An 8352-nucleotide genomic window follows, 5' to 3' on the forward strand; every position below is an offset into this window, starting at 1 on the left:
CTTGGGTGTCAGGTTGAAGTGACAAAACTCCTCCAGCAGGAATCTTCGCTCTGTGATAATCACAAATGATGTAAACCATGGTTGAATCATTGAATCACTGCTTTGAAAGCTGCATGGCCTGACCTTCTTCAGTAATAAAAAAAGAAACATTCTCCTGAGGTGAAAATTGTGAAATCGTCACCCCTCTGGTAATACTAATACTACGAGGGAGAGGTGAAGAGGAACATTATTGCTGACCTCTGCTCACTGTACTTAAAGCTGTAGTGGTGAGGGGTATTGTTAATGGGTGGGAGAAAAATGAATCCAGTCAATGGAAGTTCTTTCGTAGAAGATGTAGAAGCGTGGAGATGTTTTGTGGACGGGGTGGGGACACATACACGTTTGTGTGCAGTGTGTGTGGGCGTATTTGTGGACAGCAGAACATAAATAATAGAACACAAGGGTTTTGTTATTAAAGTGGCCTTTTATTGCTTAATAGCTTTTGTTAAAGGCTTGCCTTGGATCCATTCAGTATTGCTTCTTTCCATGCCTTGTTTTTGCCCCCATTTTCAGCTCGGCCAGATTTAGCTCAGTTTCATCCTCTAATCCTTCTGTTTTGTTACTGACACTGGGAGAACAGCCTGGGCTGTGTGGCTCAGCCCCGCCTGTCAAAGCCTATAACATCTCTCACCAGGATCAGGTTATTGCCTGAGCTCTGTGTATCTTTATATTGAATTGCTTGTGATAGGAGGCTCCGGTGTTGTGTGTGTGGCTTTATCTGTGTGTGTGTGTGCGTCCATGCACATATGTTTGTGCGTGTATTATTGTACATGGATGAGGTGGCTCTGAATGAGTGAATGGGACACACAAGAGTGGATACAACAATTGTCTTTTCTGACCTCAAATTTCAATATTGTCCCCTCGTGTCTGTTCCACCCTCCCACCCAGCCCACCGCCATGTTCCCTACTTTGCTCCCCGTTCGTCCATCACCACAGCCGGGGTGATAGATTGGGCGGCGGAGACGGCGAACGTTAAAGTTTGTGGGCCGTGGACAGACAGCTCGGCATGAATATCAGTGGCACAGAGTAAAGCGCTGGGAATTGGATGAGCCAGAGTGAGGGAGGCGTCAGCACTTTCCCTCCCGTGCATTTTCACTCAGCCGGATTGAGTCTTATTATCTGACCCCGCTCCTCTTCCCCTCAGTGACCTAATAATATTGTTTCAGCGATCCTGTCCAGCCTCTGACCTCATGACTTCACACAGGAATCTGTTAGATGAAGAGTTTCCCAAAGAAGTCTGGTACTCCTCAGCTTTTGCTTCTTACTTGGCTGCTGCGGTGTGATCCTATGCACTTGCAGCAACTTAGTGATATTTATTTTTTACTGTCTCTCTAAATGTTAATGCAATTAAATTAGCATCATACAGCCATCAGTTATATAGCCATATCTAATGCTGTTTATTAGTCTGATGAAGATTTTATCTAATATACTCGCTCAGTAAGCCTCCTCGTGTTGTTCTTCACCTTCACAAGGATCTGCATAAACCTCATCAACAAGATCTCACTTGATTGGTCGACAGTGTTTGTTTGTTATTAGCAGCGGAATCAAAGTCGCAATATCAGTGAATTAACATGGTTATGTAGGAGCTTGTTAGGCAGCTGAGGTAAATGGGGGAGATTTGGGAAATAATCCCTCCCCAATCTGGACACCACAGCTGGTTGTCTCAAGCCTCTCCATCCATCCTGACAAACACGCATACATTTGCACACACACACACGCACACACACACACACACAGCTCTGGACTGCTGCTGCCAACATGCATAGGGACACAGGGATGGGGATTGAAAGGGAACAGCAAAGAGTGTGTCGGTGTGTTTAATTGGGTTTTTCCAAATCCGTCTTAGCCCCGATACATGTCCGTCCACATGCTCCGGCATCACTCGGTCTGCAGGTCACCCAAAGCACTGCAACTTGAGAATCTCTCCCCTGCAAACTTGCCAGCAGTGGGACAAGGTTCACGTCCCCATTCAGTCTTCATCACTATAGCAGACTTTTGAAGAAAGAAAAGTGCCGCTGAAGGGGATTAAGCAACTATCTATGCTGTCAGACTTTTGAAAGTCCTTTTATCTGTGTTTGCTACTGTTATTTTAAGTGATGCCTGTAATTGTCATTGCTGGTTTCTGGTGATGCATGCTCTCAGTCTGTGGCTGCCTGCTAAATCTCCTTCTTCTGTGGTCGACTGGGAGCCAGATTGGCCAGGGGAAAAAAAAACAAAAAAAAAACATGTTGACCTTGTCTACAGATTTAGAACACAGAAGCATCACTGATATGGCAGCTGTACTGTGGCAGGCAACAGAAGCCGGGGCTCCAATCAGATCATCAGGTCAGATGGCTGTAGTTAATGCCGAGGCTCAGAGTGTGGATGTAATACTCTCCAGCTCAGTGCGCAAAGATAATTTTGCAGGCCTTTGTCGAGAGCCCTTAAATGTCTTGAAGGGTTACTAAGGCCCTTTTTTCATTAAATTAACCACCGCGCGGAACTAGTTAAATCCTCTTCTTGGTGTGGATCGCATATGGTGTGTTGAATATCTCTGCCTGTCTGAACTGTTAGCTTCCGACTCCAAGCTGTCATACTCATTTCGTAATTAAGCATTTTTTCTTTATTTTGACAAGTGACAGAATCTGAGTTGCCACATTGCTAATGGCGATCCGAATGATTTAAGCACGCCTCCTACACCATGCACCTTCTGCACAAGTAGTGTACACACCCACAGGCATGCACAGGAACTCAAACACACAGAAAAAATATCGCATGCCGGCTCACTCCTACTCCACTTTTCTGAATCAATCTCCCGGACATGACCCTATCTTTCCCTCTTCCACATATTGTGTTGCTTTCCACCGTGGTGCTTATTGCTTTCTTTGATTAATCTTCCTCCTTGCTTTCCCTGCCGCACTGGTCTGAGTCAGTAGACTTCCTGTTGGTTTTCAAAACAACTCTTCATGTCAGCCTTCCTTCCTCCCATCTCCCCCCTTCCCCTGCTCCTCCCTCGTCTTTCTATTCATCACTCCACAGCCCATTTTACAGTATCTTTCTGTCTCCTTCCTCCATCCGTTTCTTGCGCTCCATTACCTTGCTCGTTCGTGTCCCCTTCATCTCACCCTCTGCCTGTCCAACCTCCTGACATGAATTCTTTTTACCCTCTTACTGTATTTCCCTCCTCTTCCCTGCTTTTCCCCTCTCGCCATTCATCTTCAGGTCCTCTGTCCATCTCCCTACCTCCCTCACCACCTCTCTGTCAGGCCCCAGCTCTCTCCCTCCTCTTCCTTCGTCTGGCAGTGGAGCGGCTCCACTCTTGCTGACAGTGCTGTTTGTGTGAACTGAGTGCTGAGCTTCACAGCCCCCTCGCCTCCCATTGCTCCCCCCTCCCTCCCCACCCACCGCCTCTCCTCCTCATCCTCCACCTCCCTCCCTCCTTTCCTCCTGCCTCCCACCTACATACCCCTCCAGGCGGGGGAATTAACCTTCCAGCCCTGGGCTGCTGGGCTTAATGACTGTCTGTGGGGCCAGCTCCGACTACACAACCCAGCTGCTAACATCTGGGCCACACACACCCACTCACCGCCTATGCACAAAGACGATCAGACACACAGAACTATACTGGACACTGGCACTGTGCAGCATGCACGACATACGGTCACAGTCCTTGAATTTGTGCCACTATGCTGCGTGTCATTATCATTTTTTCTTTATTGCCTGCTGTGCAAATGTGGGAGTTTCTTAGCACCACTCTCACAGACAGCGATTGGTGTATCATTACTGCATGGCTGACCCAACAGTGGAACAACAGATGCAGCAGCATAACTGCCTTTGTGTTTATACAGAGCAAATAGCTTGTACATATAGTCAACACCGAGCCACAGCACAAGCGTGGACTATCAGCAGATCAAATGAAAAATACATGTACGTGGAAAATAAACATGACCTTTAAGTTGCCTTGCTAGAGGAGCTTTCAGTATGTTCCACTGAGCAAATGGCGGTATTCTCCAGCCACCATTCAGTTGGAAGTATATAATTGACACAAGGAGGGGGGGGGGGCAATATCCAACACAAAAAAAAAAAAAAAATCAAATATCCCACTGTTGAAAGTGAATTCTTTGGCCTGCTGCGTCTCTGCAGCCGAGCACATCACCCCAGGAGTATTCAGTATAGGAAATACAGTTATGTGGATTCCATTCATTATGTATGAGCATAAATGTTACAAACTAGCAGCTGTGAAGACATCCATGTTGCATCTGTATCTTTGAGGGCTGCACTGCTCCTTCCAACCTGGTACAGTGAAATGCTAAATAATGGGATCCATGAATACTCCGCAGAGAGGTGGAATAGAAAGAAACTACAGGCATGTTCCTCCGCTCTTATTGCTGGCTCACTGCAACTTTATTACGCTTTTATAGTTATTTATTCAATTCTGCTGAAACAAGAGGTCCAACAACTTTTTAAATGGTCATTTTGTTACTGCGTGGCCTTAAAAGTATTAAAAAGTGCTCTGAATCCTTGCGGGAGCCATGACATTGTTATTGTTTCTTGACATTTATCCTCCCGTTCAGATGACCCCCCTGTAACCACCGCCACCAACACTTCTCGCATGCACACCTTCCTTCATTCTTCAGTCTCCGCTACTGCCTCTCTCCCTCTCTTTATCTGTCTGCCTCTGTCTTAGACTAAGGAGCGAGAGAAGGGGGAGTCCCATTGGCATTCTTTAACATCTCCGTTGCTCACTTGTGTTCAGAGAGCCATCTGTAGATCAGGAAGACAAAAAGACGCTCCTGAGCCTCGGCGTCACTCAACAGGTAAGCACAGCTCTCTTTCTCTCATGCAAATCCACACACCTATTCAAAGATTCCTAGCTTTTTTAAGAAGGAGGTACCCCCTCTCTGTGTGTCTGTCTGCCTGCATCGCTCTCTTTCTCTCTGTGCACCCTAGGCAGACAGATGTGCTTGAGTTGGTGGAGGTTGAAAGAAGGTTTTGCCTCTCTGTCTCTCAACTTTTTTTCCTGGGGAGAGCAGGTGTGTGAGTGTGTGTAGCGAAGTCAGAGTAATCCAGTAAACTTAGAACACTTTGAGCTGAAGGGAGTGGAGACAAAGCAGCCAGACACCAAACTTAGGTGTCTTTGAGTGCCTTGAATTTGCACTGGACACATCAAGCTGCTGGCCCAAGCTCACACTGTATGATTTAGCCTGTCTTGTCCTTGAGGCTGACGTCTATTCAGGCTTTGTTTAGCACAGCTAGGTCTTAATCGTACGGCTTAAAGAATGCCATGTTTTAATGCACAATCAATGATTCGGATGCGATTAGATTCTACTGATAATCTAATCTGCATCTTTTAGAAACCCTCTCTATCAGCAGTTCAGTGTTAAAGCAGTAATGGTTCACAACGCAGCCTCTATAAGATTCAGTAATTGGAGCCACAGGCAACTGGTGAGATTGGTGAGAAGTTAGGTTGGTATTAAGATGTAGGACCACATCTGAATTGGATGGCTGCACGGGGGTTGAAACTTCATTTTCTGCACATTGACTGATTTCATGGGGTTTCACGTTAAATTGGTCTAGGATTGAGTGTATTGAGTCGTTTGATGATGTTATGAAAGACGCCATTAAAAATCTACCTGTCGGGGTCACGCTGAATGGTTCAGCTGCTTCTAATGCCCTTGCGGGGAGAGTGGCAGTCCTGTCTCTGAAAGCGAATCAAATTTCAAATCAAACTTTCTAATTTGCATTTGTAAGAAGCTGGTGAAGAACAAGGTCAAAAAAACCTGTGGCAATGAGTGCTGCTGTAGTAAAAATAGGGGTCTTTCTTACATTTGAAGACAGATTAAATTGCCATTCAGCCTGGTATTTATCTAATGTTACATTTTAAGCAACCGTTAAATGCCATATCAGAGTTATTCCACAAGTGCGACATCGTCCTCGATTTTTCTCACAAAGAAAACAGACATGTATCAGGGACTTAATATTCCTACGACCGGCTGTATTTTTAAAGCAATTAAGGTGCTTGTTTGACTAGGTAATGGGAATGTGGGGGGGTCAGGCAGGCTGTGTATGAGACCCAATGAAAGTGGTGACTCATGAGGCCAGCAGCAACCTTACTGTGTTGGACAAACACTTCTCCTCCTCTCAGGGAAAAGCTGCCGTGCCTTAGCTCTGAATCCCAAACGAAGCAATGAAGTCCTGGCTCCTTCTTATCAAGAGATGGATAACTGTAAATTGCCATGCATATGAGGGAAAAAATGTCAGCATTAGGCAGGATATAATGATTGGGATTGTGTTTACTTCCATGAGGCGATAAAAAAGACAGAGAAATAGAGAAGATGGGGACTTTTAACCTCAGAAAAGAATTGTTATTCATTGAAGAGGGAAGTAATTGCCCTTGTGTGTTCAAAGAGTATACTGGGGGCTCTGAAATACACAAATGTTTTGAGAGCGAAAAAAATAATTGAGTGTGAGTTAATTCTTATCAAAGCCTGTTGGAGTGCAACTAATCGACTGAGGGGAGATGCGTCAAAGAGCTGTTGCCTTCAATTCATTTTGTCTATTCAGATGAGAAAATATTTAGTTTTCAATTAAGTAAATCACTATTATTTGTTCCACTCCTGCAGCAGATAAATTGAAGTGATTACAAACTGACTTAAAATCCACAGAGGGCTCTTCCAGGTCAAATAAGGAAGAATATTGGATGCAATGGGCAGTCCCACAGCACGGCCTACAGACCTAATTCCAAACTGTCCCTGGGATCCATTCACAATAAGGGCATGGCATCATCCTGAGATCTATCTACATGTTTCCATTGGAAATGAACTGCGAAAAAACAAAGTCACTGAAAGGACCTTTCCAGACACGTCTTTATTTAACAAGTTGTCATACTTAAACAACAAAATACGAACCTCTGTAATGTTGCAGATGCAACTGGTAACTTATATGAAAATGGCTTTGTGTCATGTTTACTGAAACTGTCACTAAAGTACATGAGACAGATAGTCTGTGACAAGAAATCATGTCCCTTCTTCTCTCCTCCCTCCCACCGTTAATGGTCTTCGCTAGAATCAGACCACACTGCTTAGCAACAACCAATCAGAGCCGAGGAGTCTCAAACGCAGCTGTCAGTCATGTCAATCAATCTATGAACTGTGGTCCAACTGTCAAACTAGGCAGTGCTAATTAGATATGAATCAAGATTCTGTCACTACATTGCCTGTGTCTCACCTGAGATATTTTCAGAAACATACATATATTTAGTGCACTGTTTAGCTGTAAGGTGGATTTTTGTTACTCCCATTTAACTGCATCCAACATGGCGGCCAGTTCACAAACTTTCTCATGTTACAGCTCAACAGTACACTAAAATATGTTTCTGAAAACATTCATATTCATACAGTGCTACCTAGTTTGACAGTTTGACCACAGCTCATAAGCAGTGATTGAAATGATTGACAGCTGAGTTGGAGACTCCTCAGCTCTGATTGTTTTTTTGTTTTTCTTTTTTTTTTTTTTTTTTCAGATGCGGTAAAGCCATGAGAAGCAATACAAGGCAATAGAGTAGGCAGAGGAGTATGATTTTTTTCACAGATCATGTGTCTTATTTAGTGATGTATGAATATGATGACAGTCTCAGCTAATGTGAAAATGTTATAAAAGCTGCCAACTACATCTTTAAGATATCGTTTAAACAACTAGCAAACATTATTGCCACTGCAAATAAAATATGCTGCTGCAGTAATATTGTCAGGCACCTAAAACTCAAAAATGTTATGGAAGAGATCATGGTTACGCCAGTAGACACTAGTATTACAGTAACTACTGTAACTATAGGTACAGTGGGAGACACTGATGATGTTTACATGAGTACCAATTTTCCACTGTTATTCTGAATCTTACTATATAAAGACGAAAACTCTGTCTGTGTGTGTGTGTGTCTGTGTCAGTGTTCCACGTTTTTCTCCTCACTGACTTGGTCAATCCATGTGAAATTTGGCACAGTGGTAGAGGGTCATGGGAGGATGCGAATGAAGCAATATTACATCAATTGGCCAAAGGGGGGCGCTATAGCAACCGATTGAAATTGCAAACTTTGAAGGGGCATATCTCATGCCCCGTATGCCATAGAGACTTGAAACTTTGCACAGAGATGCCTCTCCTCATGAGGAACAAATCTGCCTCAAGAACCCATAACTTCCGGTTATATTGATTTTCCACCATTTTGAAGTTTTTGAAAAACACTTAAAAATCGATCTCTTCCTAGGAAGTTTGGCCGATCTGCATGAAACTCGGTGAACATAATCTAGGGACCAATATCTAAAGTTCCCTCTTGGC

The 8352-nt window shown here is 44.1% G+C and overlaps 1 protein-coding gene across 1 annotated transcript in view; it reads left to right on the forward strand.

Annotated features, from left to right (window-relative positions):
• Positions 1–4774: 4774 nt before the first annotated feature.
• The window catches only part of nphs1 (NPHS1 adhesion molecule, nephrin), a 57587-nt gene continuing 54009 nt past the window's right edge, over positions 4775–8352 (forward strand). Inside the window, exon 1 of the mRNA XM_050045707.1 lies at positions 4775–4835. The gene's annotated coding sequence lies outside the window, so the exon portion shown is untranslated. The remainder of the gene's footprint in view (positions 4836–8352) is intronic.

This window comes from Epinephelus moara, chromosome 6, assembly GCF_006386435.1.
Source record: "Epinephelus moara isolate mb chromosome 6, YSFRI_EMoa_1.0, whole genome shotgun sequence".
NCBI classification, from domain to species: Eukaryota; Metazoa; Chordata; class Actinopteri; order Perciformes; family Serranidae; genus Epinephelus; species Epinephelus moara.